Below are 18,751 nucleotides of genomic sequence, written 5' to 3' on the forward strand. Positions count from 1 at the left end.
GTGGGGACAAGGCACGTGTCCGCTTTACCCGTCATCAGCTCCTGCAAGGCAAGTGTTTTAAGGAAACATGTCCTTATAATGGAGGTATGAAGAAGACTGTTCTGAGTGCCTGATCCAATAGGCCTGGGGCCAAGGGGTGCACCAGGTGAGACCCAATAAGGAGAACGGCCCTGGAGGGCAAGCCAAGGAGCCTCTGCACTCCATCACTGTGAGCAAATGTGTGCTGTGCTCCAGAGACACAACATGAAAATACCTTCCTCCAGCACAACCTGGTCTTAAATTGGCCATTTCCTGCAAACACACAATCAGGAATTTTCCTGTAGGAGCTATTATCTTCAAGTTCATCAAGACATGAAAACTCAGCAGCAAGAAAATTTATACACTCCTTTAAATATCTTCCATGGACAGCACAGGGGAATGATTTAAAGGAGAGAGAGCATAAGACAAAGCATGCTGATCATTTTTAAGATTTGTTTCATAGTTTTCTGAACTATCACTGGAGAAATAATCCATTATACTGTGACATTTAGGGGGAAGTTCTCAAGAGGGTATCCACTTGGGAACCCAATGAATTACCAGCACATTTTGCAGTTGAGAGCTCAGAATTATATATATATATATATATATATATATATATATATATATATATATATATATAATATGTAGGCGATCTGGGAAGATTTATGATTTTTAAAATTTTTACAATTCTATTTCCAATGCTGGATTTATAGGCACTCCCATGAGGCATATTTTCCTTCTCATGGTAACAACAGTAATTTTAGCCTACATAATGAAATAATTTGTTAATGTAGAAGGATCCATGATATACAAATGATTATCTTCAGGTTGCCTGACCACTTTTCAGCAGCACACATGGTCGCAAACTGCAAAGTCATTTTTTTTTTAAACATCTTTATTGGAGTATAATTGCTTTACAAGGGTGTGTTACTTTCTGCTTTATAACAAAGTGAATCAGCTATACATATACATATATCCCCATATCTCCTCCTTTTTGCATCTCCCTCCCACCCTCCCTATCCCACCCCTCTAGGTGGTCACAAAGCACCGAGCTGTTCTCCCTGTGCTATGTGGCTGCTTCCCACTAGCTATCTATTTTACATTTGGTAGTGTATGTATGTCCATGCCACTCTCTTCGTCACAGCTTACCCTTCCCACTCCCTGTGTCCTCAAGTCCATTCTCTACATCTGCGTCTTTATTCCTGTCCTGCCCTAGGTTCTTCAGAACCTTTTTTTTAGATTCCATATATATGTGTTAGCATATGGTATTTGTTTTTCTCTTTCTGACTTACTTCACTCTGTATGACAGACTCTAGGTCCATCCACCTCACTACAAATAACTCAGTTTCATTTCTTTTTATGGCTGAGTAATATTCCATTGTATATATGTGCCACATCTTCTTTATCCATTCATCTGTCGATGGACACTTAGGTTGCTTCCCTGTCCTGGCTATTGTAAATAGTGCTGCAATGAACATTGTGGTACATGACTCTTTTTGAATTATGGTTTTCTCAGGGTATATGCCCAGTAGCAAACTACAAAGTCTTTAACCAAAACAAGACACGGGCAGGCTTTCACAGAGCAGTGCAGCCACTGTAGGTTCCATGGGACATGGGTATCATAATTTAAATTCTAAAGTGCCCAAAATGGAGAGAAGGGAAAGTTACAGGCCAAGGATGGTATTTTCTTCCTTCCATAGTATCAGGCATAATGGCACAAACCAAGCCGGAAAGCTCACATTACAACACTGCTCAGGGTGAACCGCCTCATTCCCACCACCCTCTCTGGGCAGCAGGCTGCCTAAGGTGCCAGATACCTCCTTTTCCCCGCACGTGTACATGTAATATTTATATCCACACGTCCGTCCATTCAATCATCCAGGCATATTTACACGAATAGAACACATTGGGAGATAGTGTGTGTGTGTGTGTGTGTGTGTGTGTGTGTGTGTGTGTGTGTGTGTGGTTTCCACCCACGGCAGCCTGCATAGGCGCTGCGCTTTGTCTCGCTTCGGAGCACCCATCATCCGAGCAGTGATCGCGGGGAAGGCACCTGCGTGTGCGGCCGCTTCCCACCCCGCTTGGGTTCCGTGTGAGCGCGGAGCTGGCTGGGTCCGGGACTAGGGGAAGCCCCCTTCCCGCAGCGTCTAGGTGGCCGCGCGGGAGGTGGTGCTGAGGGGGCTGTGAGGGTGGGAAGGAGGAAGGGGCGGCGGCGCGAGGCCCTCGGGGGGCAACGCCCTCTCTTGCCGCTGCGAGGTGGCCACGCCAGCCTTGGGTGTGGCCTCGTCGAGGCAGGTTTCTCCCGAGCCGCCGAACCCGGCCGCTTTGAAATGGGGGAAGCTCCAGCTGGGGTCTCCAGTACTGCGAGGGGCGAAATGTTCCTAAAAATACAAAATTCCCTTGGCTATTAAAAAAATTTTTTTTATTAGGTAGTTTCCCCCCAAAAGGCCATTTCAACAGTCTGCTTGGGAGTCCGGCTATCTGGCCCTACCTGGCATTGGGGTGACGGAGGCACCAAAGTTTCCACCTGTCGGCTCCTGCTGCGCCCCAAGCCTTGCCTCGACTTGTCTATCAGCGTGGGGGTGGGGAGGAGGAATAGGCAACCTCGCCCAGCCTGGGGGCTCCCAGGAAGCCGAGTCAAAGTTAACAGGTCAGTCCCAGGCCCAGAAATAGGAGGCAAATCCTTTTTCCCCTGGCACTAGCCGGGTCCAGCACTCAGAATTCCTTGTTGTCCCACCGGACAGACTCGGGGCGCCGCCCGCGGGTGCACAATGCATAGTCACACCCAGTGACTAATTAAGAACTGGGGCCCTTTCCATCATTCTGCTGCGAACTGGAAGCCCTGACTTCTCCAAAAGTACCAGCGACTTGGGGGTGGCCCGGGGGTGGCCCTACCCACCCCCATCCCGCGCAGCTGCAGCGCCTCGCTCCCTGACTTCCTGGGGCGCGTCAGCCCACCCCGCAGCAAATCGTGCGTAGCTCACGCCTCCCACGCGCGCAGTGACTCCCTCCCTGCGCGCCGCTAGTACTCGCGCCACGCCGTCTCCGGGCACTGCAGCACCGCGGGGGAGGAGGCGAGGCGGCGGCGGCGGCGCAGGAGGTCCGCAGAGTGCGAGCTCCGAGCCACTTTCTCGCCCCTCCTCTCGCCGCTGACCCGCTCGGAGGAGTCACCACTCCGTGCGCTGCAGGAGAGAGCAGCAGACGGAGGCGGCCCCGAGGAGCGAGCCCGAGCGGCGGCAGCCGCTGAAGCGCTGACACCATCCTGGGCAGGGGGTCCCCAGCGACTGGAGCGGTGAGTGAGGGACCCCGGCAGCGTTGGCGGGTTTTCCCAACGCTACTTTATTTCCCTTCCGGACCCGCTGGCCGGGCGCTGCAGCCTGGGGAACTTTTCGTAGCCTTTTAGAAGAGCAACTTTGCCCCACCTGCCCCCGGGGAAGGGGTTGCAGGTACCAGGTGCTGCCGGCCGGGCGCCTTTGCCGGAGCAGGACCGAGGAAGTCTCGGGTAGAGCAGATGGAGTGACCCCCGGTTGCCCGGGGTAGGTCAGGGGATGCGGGCGCACTTTATCCCAGATCCCCGGGAGAGGCAGGTAGGCAGCCGCGGGGATGCGGGGGCCACGCTCGCCTTCTGTAGGGACCTCCACCATCCTTTGCTTGCGTGGTTCGACGGGCAGAGGGAGGCTGATTTAAAACAAGCAGCTCCTAAACCCTGGCCGGCTATCCGACCTGTATCCCCACCCAGCCTTGGGCTCAACTTTTAGCCGGGTATCCCTTTGTAGACGTGCGGGTGGCGGGAGGGCAAAGGCAGCCGCAGTAGGCGCTGCGGGAGCCTAAAAGAAACATTGGGGATTTAAAAACTATTCCACATAAATCCCCGAAGCCCCTGCCTAGCGTCTACGAGAGCACAAGCGAGGGATGGAGAGCAGGGAAACGCGCGGGGCTGTTTGTGTCTGCGCTTGCCTGCACTACGCCTTCATTCAGTAAAAACCTATTTACCGCCTGCTGTGGCCAGGCGAGGCGAAATAGACTCACTGGCGTGAGGCTCAGCGGGGAGAGGGGCCATGACCCGTAAACTAACTAACTACCCAAGTAATTTCAGGTGGCGAGGAGGGCTGTGGAGGTGATCACCCAACCCAATTGACCCTTTCTCTTGGCGGGCTCTTTCCCCTCCTCCTGGGTTCTAGAACTGGGAAGACTTTTCTCTCGAGTGCCTAGGGGACCGCCCCGGGCTGGGCCCACTAGGACTGCGGAATATGGTGATGAACTTGGCAGGGGGCAGCAGGCACCTCGCCGCAGATGTAGAACTCAGAGCTTTAGTGTGGGCGTGCAGGGACCTTAAGCGCCCGGCGCGCGGAGGCGGAGAGGGAGGGCTGAGTCCCAGGGGCTGGAGGTGCTGCCTGGAAGGCTGGAGCCGGGGTCGGGGGGGAGGTGGGAGCGTGGGGGGTGGGGTAAGGGAGGGCGTTAGCGTCACTGGCTACGTGTGCGAGTGATGCAAATGCAGACTCGGGGGCGGGGGCGGGGGATGGGGAGGCGCCGGAGTCTCGGTCCGGGAGCGCGCGCGTGTGCGTCAAAGGCTCTCGGGTGATGGATGCCCTGCAGCGCACCCGGCACAGACAGCCGCGACCCGGCGAGGCGCGGTGGGGGAGACGAGGGGGGCAGGGCGGGACCCGGCAGACTGCTGCGGGGGCGGGCGGGCGGTGGCGCCAGGCGGCTAGCGAATCCCCGCCGGGCCGGGGCTGCGGGTGGGCAGGAGGCTCCGCAGTGCGCCGCAGTGCCGGGAAGGCGCCGCAGCGGCCGGACGCTCCCCGGGGGACCGAGAAGATGGGGCTTCTTTCAAGGCGCCACCACAGGGATTCCCTGATGGTCTTCTCTCTCCTTGGACCTCCTCCCTTCATTCTTAGCTGACTGACAGCGCGAGAAAGAAAGTTGTTTCAGTTTAATTCTGATCCTTAATCCTGGAGGAGGATTTGGCATAAATCTCTTTGGCATCCACTCATTTTCAGTGGCACGTTCCGAAAGGCCTCGTGCTGGCGGCAAGTTTTCATGTGAAAGCTTCGATGCTGAGGTTCTTCAGATATCGTAAGGCTAATCCATTCCTTCGCCATTCTTCAGGAGTTTTGTCAGGAGGCCTGGCCTCTAAGTGGAGCTGAGAAAGGCTTGCAAAACGATGTGCCGCATTCCTTCTTTATAACCTAAAAATATGTTTAAAACAGTACTACAAATGCATTCCGTGGTAGAGATTAAAAAGCCCAATCCATGATTCATTCTATGTATTAACAAAAAAAAGGACCCTACTTTCTGGAAACCTAATGGCAGAGGTTCTTCTACTGGCTTTCCTGAATGAGCCCAAATCTGCCTTACGTAGGGGGATAGTGGGGTGGAGTTAAGGGAGGAAGGAGGAAAAGCAGTTATTAAGGAGCCCACAGACAAAGATCCTAGTCTCATTTTCCCAAGTATTATGTCACCTTATGTTATGGGCAAGTGACTTACCCTCTTGCGTTCATCCTCCCTGTTTGAGAAATGTGAAAAATAGCTGAGACCAGCTCTTACTAAAAAGTTGCTTTGGGGACAAAAGAGTCTCAGAGAGTTTTGGACATACAAATTCTCTATGAATGGAAAATATTATGAAACAAAGGCCCTTTAAGGAGAAAGAAAACACTTACCTTTAAAAAAATTCTGGAGACTTCCTTGGGCACTGTTCCTTTAATGAAACTTTGCCTTCAGTGTCAGCAAATGCAGACAATAGACTTTTTCCTAGCAGTCTAATATAAAATCAAATGCCATTAGCTGCTGGCTATCTGGAGAAGGGGTGTGGGGGAGAAGCTCTGGATTACATCTGAGTGTTTTTGGTGATGTGGTAGATCAAATTTATTTTTCATGACCCAATGACATTTAAAAGTAGCTTCTCTGGTCTGAGCAGCAGACTAGCCGACAAGCTTTTAGGTAAAAATCCTACTCATTATTAATGCTGGCATATTCTGTAAGTGTGGAAGGTCCCTCAGAGAACAGGATGCAGTTTCCACCCTCAAGGCGATTACCGCAAAAGGCATCAAAATCTGCAGTATATTACGTGACCACGAGTACCAGAAAATCCATTTCCTATAATTAGGGATATTAGCTCTTCTTACTTGTTGATGACATATTTCATGAATGAAAACATCTGATGTGTCAAAATGCCTTCCTAACCAGATCACTATGTTGTTATTCATGTTACTCATGCGTATCGGTAGATTTCTGTGAAGAGTAAAAGTTAAAATGTCCTTTTTATTCTATGCGACTGCATCAGGGGAAAATCTATGATTGACCAGTGCTTCTTGGTTCTCTGTTGCTGAGGTTTCTGTCTGAGCCACGGTTTACAACGTGTATATCATTGCTCGTTTAACACAAACTGGTCATTTAGATGAAGTCTGTTTGTAAACCTAGGAGAGGCAGCTCCGCGCCCCCAGCTGCTTGTGCAGTTTTGGTCCAACATTGCTAAATTATGTTTGGTTTTGCTTTTTAAATTCCAGCTCTATTGAGCAGCCATTGCAAAATGTTGCAGTGGATAGAATTTGAAGCTTCTTTCTTTTTGACACAGCTGAAATAACAATGGAGGATGAAGTTACTGTTTTAATTCTGGCTGAAAATATGTTGTAAGAGGGTATAAAGCCGCCATTTAGTTTTATCACAAACACCCTTTGTAATTAGGAAGGGTCAGTAGTGGTTGCATATCACGATGGCTTCCCTTATTGGGACGAAGTGAACAAAATGAAATGGATGGAGGGGGTGAATTGGATGGTTTGGTCCTTTCTGGTGCTAATATTCTTTTCCTCTGTGAAATATAGAAATATATGATGAGTTATAGTTTAAATTTGAACTTTTCTTATAAATAGAATATAAGAAATGTTTTTGATTAACTCATACTGCAATTTTACATGGGGCTATGGGCTTTGTTTTTGTAGCGTAGTCTGTTAGATTTTGTATTATGCCATGAGGGGTATGAGTTAAAACGTTTTTAAAAGACCAAATTTGAAAAATAATCTCAGCTTGACGTGAAGTGGGTATTCAGATCAATTTAATGTGACAACATTTTAAATGTTTTCTCTTGACTACCTAATGCACACCATGCCTGCTATATCTTTTCCTGTGGACTGTATGTAATACAAATGATTAAGACCAGACACTGAGAACTATATTGATGGGTTTTAGTCTTCCTATAGCACTTGGGCCCTCTTACAGTTCAAGAGCACAATGAGATTTATGACAAGTTAGACTAAGTGCTTTCTCCTGTCATTTGCCACTGTTTGAAAATCTTATGAACTAGAATCCTAGAATAGCCTAATAGATCAGGGCTCTCAAATAGTCATGTGTATCATACTTTCCAGGGGAGCTTGTTCAAATGGAGGTTTCTGAGCCCCATCCTAGACATTCTAAATGAGCGGTTTCATGGGTGGGCCCAGAGTATGCTGTTTATCAGGCTCTGCCACGTGGGTTGGATGCTGTCGTTTGGGGACCACAGTTGTAGGAACACTTGAACTAGTACTGGGCAGTGCAGCAAGGAGCCAGAATGCATGGGCTTTCTAAGCTATGTTGTTCTCTTTGATATTTATGGACTGTCTACTTGAAGCTCTCAGAGGAATCACATTCTAGCTGGCAAGGAGGATTCAAGATGGCTAACTTCTTTGGTAAGTCAGAGGCAGAGTGAGTGAGGTAGGTGTTTGGGAAGGACTCTGTGGAGACAGATGGGCACAGGCAGAGCGAACATTATATGTAACCGGTCAGTCTAGTGGCATAAGGACTGAAAACCTTAGCCTTCAAAGCCTTCAGGGCTCTAGGTGGTCTGGCCCCAGCTCACTTCCGTAACCTCATGTTACATGACCCCCAAACCTCTCCCATCCTAGCAACTTCAAACATCAGTCTTCTCCTGCCATGGCAACCTCCAACATGCCTTTGTCACATTAATGCTTTATGTTATTCAGATTTTAGTCCAGTCTTCTCTTTCTGGGGAAGCCTCTCAAACCTCTTTTGTGGGGTTAAAATTCCCTCTCCCATCACAGTGTACTTTTCCTTATATATAAGGTTGTCAGAGAAAAAGGATGCTCAGTTAAATTTGAATTCATTTTTAACATAAATGTCTCAAATATTGCATGAGACATATTTATGTTAAAACATTACTTACTGTTTATATGAAATTTAAATTTATCTGGGCATCCTGTAGTTTTATTTGCTATATCTGGCAACTCTGTTTATAAAGCTCGTTAATTTCACCATTTCCCTTTTTTTAAAACATGAGATTCTTTCATTAATATCTATCTCTCCTGACTAAACTGTTAAGCTCCAGGAGGCCAAGGACAGGATTAGGGAGAGGTGGTAGTTTTGTTTTGCTGTTTTCTCCCTAGTGTCTAAAGAGCTCAGTAAATACTGTCAGATGAATTAATGAGCTGTTTGAGAAAAATGGTGTAGCCATAGACAAGTTTCTTAACCTCTCAGATCCTTAATTTCTCCAGCTGTGAAAAGGTAATTTTTATATCTACTTTTTAGGATTGTGTGTGAAAGTTAAATAGGGAAAATATACATAAAGCTCCTAGCATGTTACTTTGTAGGCACTGTGCATTAAAAGGTGCCTTTTCTCTTCTCCTAATGTTTGTCTTGTAAAATGAAAGGATTCCGCTTTAATGTATGAAATACTATTTCCTTTTTATTATAATGCAATCCAGAATGTTTCTGGAGTATTTACCAAATGCACAGTACTCTGGAGATTGAGCTATGCAGTTATAGCGGTGCACCCATCTGTGGAATGGTGACTCCTGAGGCTGGCTTCATGGGCCTGTGGCATGTGCAGTCACACAGGGTCTCACACTTGGAAGGGCCTTTTGTTTGATTTATGCTCTGCTTTCACCTTTTGAAATTCCTTGAACAAGGTCCCCCATTTTCCTTTTGCATTGGACCTTGCCAGTTATGCTGTGGATCCTGGTAACCTGTGCACATTTGCATTTAGCACATGCATCGGGAGCATTATATTTCGTCTTTATAATGACCCTGGTACCTCTCGTTACTCAGAGAACTTGTGATTTTCCCCAGATACATGGCTTATAATTGACTGAACCAATGTCCTTTGCACTGTCTTCACCTGATTACGACCACCCCGTGTGTCCACGCTTTTGACTGAGCATCAGGAACTTTGGAAGAACTAGCCTTAGGTCTCCTATTCTTAGCTCACCTCCGTGGGCCTTCCCTCCCCATAGCTGCTCCTGCGATTGCTGAAACAGGATCTTGAAGTTCCAGGTCTGCCTTTGTAGGAAAATCAGGACCACCAGCCGTTGTTTTAGACACTATCTCCTCCAATATTCAGGTTTTTAAATCTGCAGGTTCACCCAAGATAAATAGTGATCTTGGAAGGTTGAAATTTTTCTAAGAGAAATATCCGAGATGTTTGTTCTTTGCTCTAAATTACTCAGATGAGTCACGTAGCACTGGAGCCTCTGCAGGAGGGAGCAGCCATACATTTTGGCAGTGGGTAGAAAAGGTGACCCACTTTGTCATTTCAAGCTCTGACTAGCCTGTTTTAAAATATACTCAGCTTAATATTACTTTTTAATAGTTCTAAGCATGCCATTTTTTTCTTTATGCCATTTTTGTGCTTATGTGTGTTTGTAGTTAAGAAGTGACTCCAGTGATTCCATGGGGCCATTCTCAAGTTTGCCCTCATACTATTATTATTTTTAACACGTGACAGCATGCCCCCAGTTCTTGCACATTAAACACAGTATGAGCTGCATTGAACACACAAATACTTTAAGTATAAAGATTATTATATTTTGAAGTATCCAGTTAAATCTGCAGCCTGGGTTTCCTATTGGCCACATCAGTGTAGAGGTAGAATTATAGACCCACAACAGCCTCTACAGTCATTTCTCCAGTTCTATTCCTCCCCCAGTTGTGGATTCCCAGCCTTCTTTAAAGATTTCTCAGTTTCTTTGAGTCCTCAGGGGTCACTCCTGCAGTCCTTGTCCCTAGTTCCCTGCAGCAACGTCACTACGGTGCTGCCGAACCTGCTTCCCTTTGCCCAGGACGTCCTGGCTCCAGTACCGTAGAATCTGCTGACGCCACCGTGTGCTCTTAATGTCCCTGGGGAGCTTAGAGAATGTGTGAATGCTTGGGGGCTGGTGAAAGGACACTTCAAGTGACACAGTGTCCTGCATTCACATTTACTTGTCCCCGCTGATGCTGGCCCATTGTCCTAGGATTATAAATAGTGGGTCTGAAATTGCCTTTCGCTTGGGATGAGCCCTGTCCTGGGAGACGTCTTAGTCCCTCCCTTTTAGACATACTAAGAGGTATCAGAATATTCAGATAAATCATCAGAATTTTGTAAGGATGTTCATGGCATCATTATTTGCAATAGTGAAAAATTAGAAACAACCTAAATGCTCATCAGAGGATGATTACATCAGTTACGGTGCGTTTAAATAATGAAATATTACACAGCCATTGAAACGAATGAGGTGAACCTATACGTACTGGAACTATTTGGAAGATATGTTATTAGTTAAAAATATAGCAGTTTATTAACCAGAATATTTGTTATGTCTCTATTAAAAAATTAAGGTACGTTAAAAAGTCTGGAAGGATGAAGACCAAACTATTTGGGGAAAAAGATGGAGAGGACCTGACACTTTTACTTGATACATTTCTCAATCATTTGAGTTTTCAACAATAAGCACATATTACTTTTATAATTAAGGCATCAATAAAGGTGGTGAAAGTTAATTTCAAGATGTCCCTGTGATGCTATTTCTCAAATGTATTTAATAAATATAAATATGTCTCAATTAATGTTTAAGTGGTAGAAAGCAATGCCGGTTTTTCCTGTGGATACTTTTCTAGTCCATAATACCAGTGAGGTAATCAAAGTTGTGAGAACATAAATTAGTTATGTTCCATAAAACTATTTTCATTTTGAATGAAAAAAGACAGATACCTACAAACGTTTGATACAACGGCCCTTGAGAATGACTGCTCATTGCTGACCTAGGTTGTTAAAGCTGACGACCTCCCTCCTCCCGCCACCCCTGTTCTCAGTAGGTCTTATGTGTCCAATAGCTGTCATAAGCCTATATTAATACGCTGCATGTTTTGCTTTGAGGGACATTATTTATTCTACTGTGACTGTGTATTTGATGGGATTGGAGACTGGCAGTTTTTTATTTTCTCTTCTCGTGGACCTGGAATGTCCTCCCTCCCACCGTCTCTCCTCCTCCCCTTCCCAACATCTGCACATTGGTCCATGGAAAAGGCTCCTACCCGTCCTCCAAGCCTCAGCTTAAAACTCACTTTTCATGACCCTCCATGGCAGAGTTTGGGCCCCTTTCTCTGACTCTCCCAGTCCCCTTGCAGCCACACTGAAGGAGTGCTTCTCACTCTGTGTTATTGTGGCCCCTCTACAGGAGCTTTCCTGAGTCCCTTGGCTCAGGAGTCCCTAGACTCTGTGTCCCTTGAACTTCAAGGGAAGAGGCCAAGTCATGGGGATCTTTGTAACCCCTGGCGCTGGACACATAGAGGCTAAAAACCTTTTAAATTATTCTAAAATCTTTTTTATTGCAGTGTAATACACAGAGAGAAAATTGGGCATATTAAAAGCGGATAGCTGAACTGATCTTTATAAACTGAGCACATCTCTTTAACCGGCACCCAGATCATGAAGGAGATTATTCCCAGTGCCCCAGAAGCCCCTTGCATGTCCCTTCCAGTCATAACCCCTTCTGCTATCCTGACTTCACTCCTCTGGAGTTGCCTAACACAGCTCTCCCTGTCCTGCCCAGATGCCCATTTTATTCATGCCCATGGTCTGGGAAACTGCTTACTAGAGCCTTACCCCTGCCGCCTGTGACCCAAGTCTAAGTCCCTCATGGGCAGTTCTGTCATTTGATCTCCACTTTTATCAGATTGGATAAGGTTCCTTCTGTTTCTAACTTGCTGAAATTTCATATGAATGTGTATAGAATTTAATGCTTTTAAGCTTCTGATTAATTACAAAATCATTTCTTTTTAATAGATAAAGACTCCAGGTTTCTATTTCTTCTTGTGTCAGTTTTGGTAAGCTGCATTAAAAAAAAAAAAAAAGAAATTTATTAGTTTTATCCAGATTGTCAAATTTATTGCATAGTTACTTATAATCACTGCTTTGTTTTTATTTTGTGAACTCTGTGATTCTTGTATCTAATTGTATTTTCTTCATTGCTTTGACTAGTTAGAAGCTTAGTCAATTTTTTTGTGTAGATTCTAGAAACTTTATGGAGTCATGTGGTGTTATATGAAGATCTTAAAAAATATATATGAATTATTTGAAATGCATCCCTATGTCATTTGAACCTGTAATCATTGCCTGTGGTTATATGTAATTTTTAAAACTCATTATTTCTTCTATTTATCATTGAATAACAACCCTAAAAATTCAGAACATTAGTAAGTAGAGTGACAGATATATTTAATTACTTTTAAAAATGTCTAAATGTGGGCTTCCCTGGTGGCGCAGTGGTTGAGAGTCTGCCTGCCAACGCAGAGGACACGGGTTCAAGCCCTGGTCTGGGAAGATCCCATATGCCGCGGAGCAACTGGGCCCGTGAGCCACAACTACTGAGCCTGCGCGTCTGGAGCCTGTGCTCCGCAACAAGAGAGGCCGCGGCAGTGAGAGGCCCGCGCACCGCGATGAAGAGTGGCCCCCGCTTGCCGCAACTAGAGAAAGCCCTCGCACAGAAACGAAGACCCAACACAGCCAAAAATAAATAAATAAATAAACAAATTTAAAAAAAAATGTCTAAATGTTAGAAGCTAGGTTTGTAGAAGATACCAGTTCCTTTGAAGGCAAAAATGTTGACAAAAATCAAATACCCATGGGCCTTCTATGGGCCTACTGGTTATTTAATGCTATCCGTGTTTATAATCTGAAAGGATAAGTGAACCACGATTTGAATTTTGGTGACGGGTTTTATTTTGCGACAGCCATGGGCCTTGATCAATCCTCATTTCATCTCTGCCTGCCTTTACGTGAATCTGTCAGGCTGTGGCAGACTTTGCCTATTCTGTCCTTCAAGGTGATTGTAGGAAAGTGAGCTGCGGAGATGCCTGTTGGTGTGGTTCATGTAGGACTCTCCCAATACCCAGTGACTCATACAGCTAGTGACTCAGCATTGTGTGTTTATATAGCACCAATTAACTTCTACCTTTTCCCTAGATCCCACCCAGTCCTTCTTTTTCCCAGTGTCCACCTATTCCCTGTCCAACATCATAAATTTCACATTGACTTTTCTATTTCTCCTTTAACCATACTTGCCCCTACTGCCTGTGCTGGGTGGGCAGGTATTTGCTAGACATTTATTACTATGTCATGCTGCCTTACCGCCACTCCAAAAGTTAGTAACTGAAAGCAATAATCATTTCTTTTCACCCATGCATCTGTAGATTGGCTTGGGGCTGGCTGATCTAGGTTGAGCTTTGCTGGGTTTTCTCTAAGTTGCAGATTACGTTCAGGTTTTTAATCCTCCTTGGAATAATTGGCTATCCCGTTCACATTTTTTTGCATGGAGATGGCAGAAGTACAGGAAAGGTGAGTGGAAACATGTGATGCCTCTTAAGGTAGGCTCTGAACTGGTACCTTGTCCCTTCAGCCCACATTCCATTGACCAAAGACAATACATAGGACAGTTAAACATAACAAAGCACTGGCTCACATACTGCACAACTTTCCAGTGTCTTAATAGATACCCATTTAGATGAAAATTTTGTTTCTAGTGCTTTAAGCTGAGACCTTTTTTCTGTTTTATATATAAACACAAGTATTTTTATATAGTTTTTATATACAGGAGTCAAACTAATAAATCAAGGGAAGATTTTATTTTGTTTCATTTAAACTCTTACCAAGAGCTGTTCATCATTTCCAGACATCACATCACCAGTAGTAACAAAACACTAGTTGTGATATTTAAGTTGCTAATAAACTCACCTGTATTTGTCTACATTGGTGGTTTTTGCACTCATGGTGATTCTACATTTAGAAGCAAGCATCTCTTGGGACTTCCCTCGTGGTCCAGTGGGTAAGATTCCATGCTGCCAATGCAGGGGGCCCTGGTTCAATCCCTGGTCGGGGAAATAGATCCTGCATGCATGCCGCAACTAAAGATCCCGCATGCTGCAACTAAGACCTGGCACAGCCAATAAATAAATAAATAAATAAATAAATATTTTAAAAAAAAAAAGAAAGAAGCAAGCATCTCTGGTCTTCATTTTATATTCTAGAGTTGTTACACTGGGACATTTACATATTTTTAAACATTATTATTTATTTGATTTCTCCTAATTACTGTTAGGATATTATATAGGTATTTTAAATTTATGTATGCAGATAGGTTATTTCATCTGAAAATTATTTAATAAGGCATTGCAAAATATATGGTGTTAGTAGGCACTGTTGGATTGCTCTAAATTCTCTATATATTAGCACTGTGTGTAATAAGCCAGTTTATATTCGGGGGTGGGAAGGGGCGGGTTGTAACACAGGGAGGGCTCTTCCATCTTAGCACTGTGCCAGAAGGGAACATGCGCCTTCTGTGACGGTGGTCACATTACTCTCTAGCAGTGTTTGTGAAGGGAGGTGAGTGTGAGCTGGACCTGCCTTCAGGAATGGTGTGTCCATAGAGAATATACAAGCCTTTATCATAGTTCTGCTACTGAGGCTCACCCTAAATTCAGGCAGTCTGGGGATTTGGACTGTGAAGGCACTGAGGTTTTACTGTGCCGCTCTAATCTTGATTAGTGATGGGTAAGACCAGGGGAGGTTTAGAGGAGAGAAGAAACAGACAGATGTGTTCCGAGATGGCTGTTCCAACAACCATGGGGGATGCCCAGTAGGAATCTGGTGGTTTCTTTCTAACCCTGTTTTAAAAATACTATTATTTTCTGAGGCCACGGCCAGACAATGGATCCTGTGGGAGTCCCCTGCCAGAGTCTTCTGTGTGTGAGAGTGGGAGCCTCTGAATTGCTTCCAGAAGAGACTGACAAAAGAGAGAGTGAAAACTTGGTGACCTGTTTTGGTCCATAGGTCAAAGGTATGAGTATTTTCCGATCAACTGAAATTGACGTAAGGGTAATTCAGAAGGACTAAATCAGAAGACGTGGAAAAAGCGACGCAGGACTGGATGATATATGCCGCTCTGCGTGCCTTTTACTCTAGAGTTGGAATATTGATAAGGGCATCACACTCTTTATCTGTGGCGAGCAGAGGACATGTTGTTGGAGCAGAGCTCGCTTCATTTACTGATAAATACATTACAGCTAATTGTTTTCCCAAGTGTTCATTACTGCGAACCTGAGTATGTAATGATCGTGTCTGCCTTTTGGAATACAGATGTGTGTGCACAAGAAGGTTTGATTACATTCAAAGGCAGTAAGTTAAAAAAAAAAAAAAAATCCAAACCTGTAAAGGTTAACATACACTTCCCAGCAAATCTGAGGAGAAAACCCATGATTAATGTAATTGAATGTGAGACCCAGGAACACAGGCCATCTTACACTTGCAGCTTTATTTTACATCAGGAGGATGATGTGATTCTTCTTAAGGGCTGCTACCAGTGAATCCTACTAGCTATGGAAGATTTGGAGGCATTTGAGCTCCACCTAAATTGCATGCTGATATGGCTTGAGCCAAGATTAAAAAGATGTTTTGGGACAAATAATTAATTCATTTACTCCCAACTTCTTGGCAATAATTCCTTATTAATTAATTATTAATTATTACACTTCCTTATTAATTTGGCATTATTACACTTCCTTATTAATTAATTATTAATTAATTAATTCATTTGGCATTATACACTTCCTTATTATTACCATATTACACAGTGCTGTGTTGATGACCATATCAGACATTTGGTGTAGCATCATATTGCATTTAATAAAGCTCCTAAATAAGATGGAGAATAATGATTCATGCTATGTCCAGTTGTTGGCTTAGAAGTTCTTTTCACTTAGTAGATGGTTTTGGAACTGGGTACTGCAAAATTTTAAAAATCAGACGATGAACTATCTTTGCCTAAGATTAAAGTGCAATAAAGTGTGGATCTGAGCTCTTGGGGCTCCCAGAGGTGCTTTTGAGGTTACTTCTGCACCTCCTGCTGGCTGTCTTAGCTGGTATATGTGTGTCTCTTGGGGGAGTGTGTGTGTGTGTGTGTGTGTGTGTGTGTGTGTGTGTGTTTGTGTCTTCATTTCCTCTTGCCCAGTGGTGATGGGTTGTGACATCTTCACTCAGCAAACCATGACAATGTTAAGTGCCTTCTCAGGGTCTTCTGATCACATTGTGCATTTCTGCTTGGAGGGGTTTCCTCCTTCTCATAAAAGGTATCTAATTGCTGATTTTCAGTCTGGCTGACAGATGACAACACAAAATGCTCTTTCATAACAGTTTTCACCGTCCCTTTGTCATTTCTCAATGGCAGCATTGGGAATCACGATGCCCAGCTTCTTAATGTGACAGCTTGTCACGCCAGCCACTGCACTCGTCCTTAGCCTGAAGGCTATTTGGATTTATATTCAAAAGAGTTCAGCTTACCTTCTAGTAATAGTGAGAGGGATTTATGATGATCTTTTCTGATCATGTGAGATTTTCCCTCTTTTCACTCAAGCTGAATTTTTCATTCAAAATTTCAAACTTAATTCTGAGAACCAGGGTGTATTTGTGTGTGTATGTTCCTTAGCTTAACAGATTTCTCATGTCTTAGAAGAGATAAAATTGGGAGTTGGTGATCAGATATGAATTCTGACTCTTAGTTGAATTTTTTAAATGTGCTAAAAGTCTCAAAATGTACAGCTCTTTCTGCAGATTGACCATAATATTTTATTTGTAAAATGCTCAGTGAATATTTATAATGCCAATCAACTATAAAATCAGCAAATGTTTATTAGCTTTGTTAAATATTAGGATAATAAGAAAAGGAGGTGCTTTAGATAAATCATGGCGTTTATTATTTAGTCCTGATTTTAGAAAAGCTGCCTTTTACCTCAACTGGAGGTCAAGCTTGGATATTTATTTATTTGTTTATTACCTCAAAAGCTACAATATGCTAAATGAAATAAACGCAGGTTCACAGTATGTAATGGAAACTAACATCAAAACTACGTTTAATCCAATTTAGCCCCAGTTATTGCCCTTAAAGCATACTCTTTCTTATGAGATTCTAAAAGGTACTGGAGTTTATCTGGAGGTAAGAAAACAGATAAGTTATTTAATAACAGTCTTTAAGTATTTAAAAGGTTAAATGCACAAAAGATGGTGCCTACCTTTTCTTAACAGGAAACAGGAGAAAATAGACTTGAGTAGAAAATTGAATGAAATAGAAATTTCAATTCAATTTCAGTCAACAAGTCGATCGTCTCCCTTGTGCAGGGGATATGGTATGCTCATTAGGAAAAATGAGATGTGATGTCAAACATACAGACCTTGGAGGGATGGCTCTGACAAGTTACGTAGACGTCCTGTAAAACAAGCAGTGGGAGTTCAGTGAAAGCAGCCCTAAACTCCACGGTGGTTTTAAGGCAGCAGAAGGATATTTGCCTAAGGCAGGGTTTCTCAATCTCAGCACTACTGATATTTAGGGCACATAATTCTCTTTTGTGAGTGACTGTGCTGTGCATTTTAGGGGGATTAGCAGCATCCCTGGCTAATTTTCCTCTCCAGTTGTCACAACCAAAAACATCTCCAAACATTGCCAGACATCTCAGGGTAGGAGTAGAGGGCATTGGAAATCACCCTTGTTGAGAACTGTGGACTTAAGGAGAAAAGAAAACCTTCAGAAACCATCGTTTTTGAGATGAATCTTGAAGGGCAGGTGGGATTTTATCAGGCAGAGAGGGAGACGCAAGGTGTTTGAGGTAGAGGTGGCGCATACTGGGGGCAGGTGGGGAGTGGCAAGTGATCCTGTTGGTCTGGGAGAGAGGCTTGTGAGGACCAGAACGTCAGCACTGGTGGGAGATTGAGCTGCAAGGGTGAGCAGGACTCCTTGACGGTCAGAGGCAGCAGTTTGGGCTCAGTTTGAGCAGGGAATTATGGTTATTAGAACTATACATTTAGAAAGGTGAATTTGAAATCAGGGGTGCAATGGCTTAGAGTAGGAAGAGCCTTGAGGTAGAGATGCCAGTTAGGAGTGGTCAATTTCAATTACTTCATATAGATGAACACCCGTTCTTCACTCATTCTGTGAGTTAGGTTGCAGGTATTTATTGCACCTGTACTAAGTGCTAGGCCCTGATCCAGCTCCTGGAGGTAGAACAGAGAACAAGAGCAGATAAAGTCCCTGTTCTCTTGGAAATTACATCCCAGAGTGGGAGAAGACAGACAATAAGCAAAAATGAAACTGTCAAAATAATCTTACAATGCTGTCTAAATTCTATGAAGACATTAAACAGTTGATGTGATCATCAGTGATTGGAAAGTCTGCTAATATTAGTGATAAAAACTTATTATTACAATGAACTAAGACATGCTAACAATTTTGTTGCAAGAAATTGCATTTACATCATCGTTTACTAGAAAGTTCATCCCTAGGTGTCTAAAAATAGAGGTAAAATAGAATGTATTTCGTCCCTGTTGACATATGAAAGTATCTGTTGTGAAGAATATTTCTTTGTAAAATTAATCCTTGGAAAGGGATTTTACTTGCACGGCCACTGGAACATTGGACAATTCCTTTTAAAACAATGGACAGAT

General features: G+C 44.1%; 1 protein-coding gene across 1 annotated transcript in view; it reads left to right on the forward strand.

Annotated features, from left to right (window-relative positions):
• The first annotated feature begins 3,211 nt into the window (after window positions 1-3,211).
• SV2C (synaptic vesicle glycoprotein 2C) overlaps window positions 3,212-18,751 on the forward strand; it is a 247,845-nt gene continuing 232,305 nt past the window's right edge. Inside the window, exon 1 of the mRNA XM_068533498.1 lies at window positions 3,212-3,310. The gene's annotated coding sequence lies outside the window, so the exon portion shown is untranslated. The remainder of the gene's footprint in view (window positions 3,311-18,751) is intronic.

Source organism: Eschrichtius robustus, chromosome 2 (assembly GCF_028021215.1).
Source record: "Eschrichtius robustus isolate mEscRob2 chromosome 2, mEscRob2.pri, whole genome shotgun sequence".
NCBI classification, from domain to species: domain Eukaryota; kingdom Metazoa; phylum Chordata; class Mammalia; order Artiodactyla; family Eschrichtiidae; genus Eschrichtius; species Eschrichtius robustus.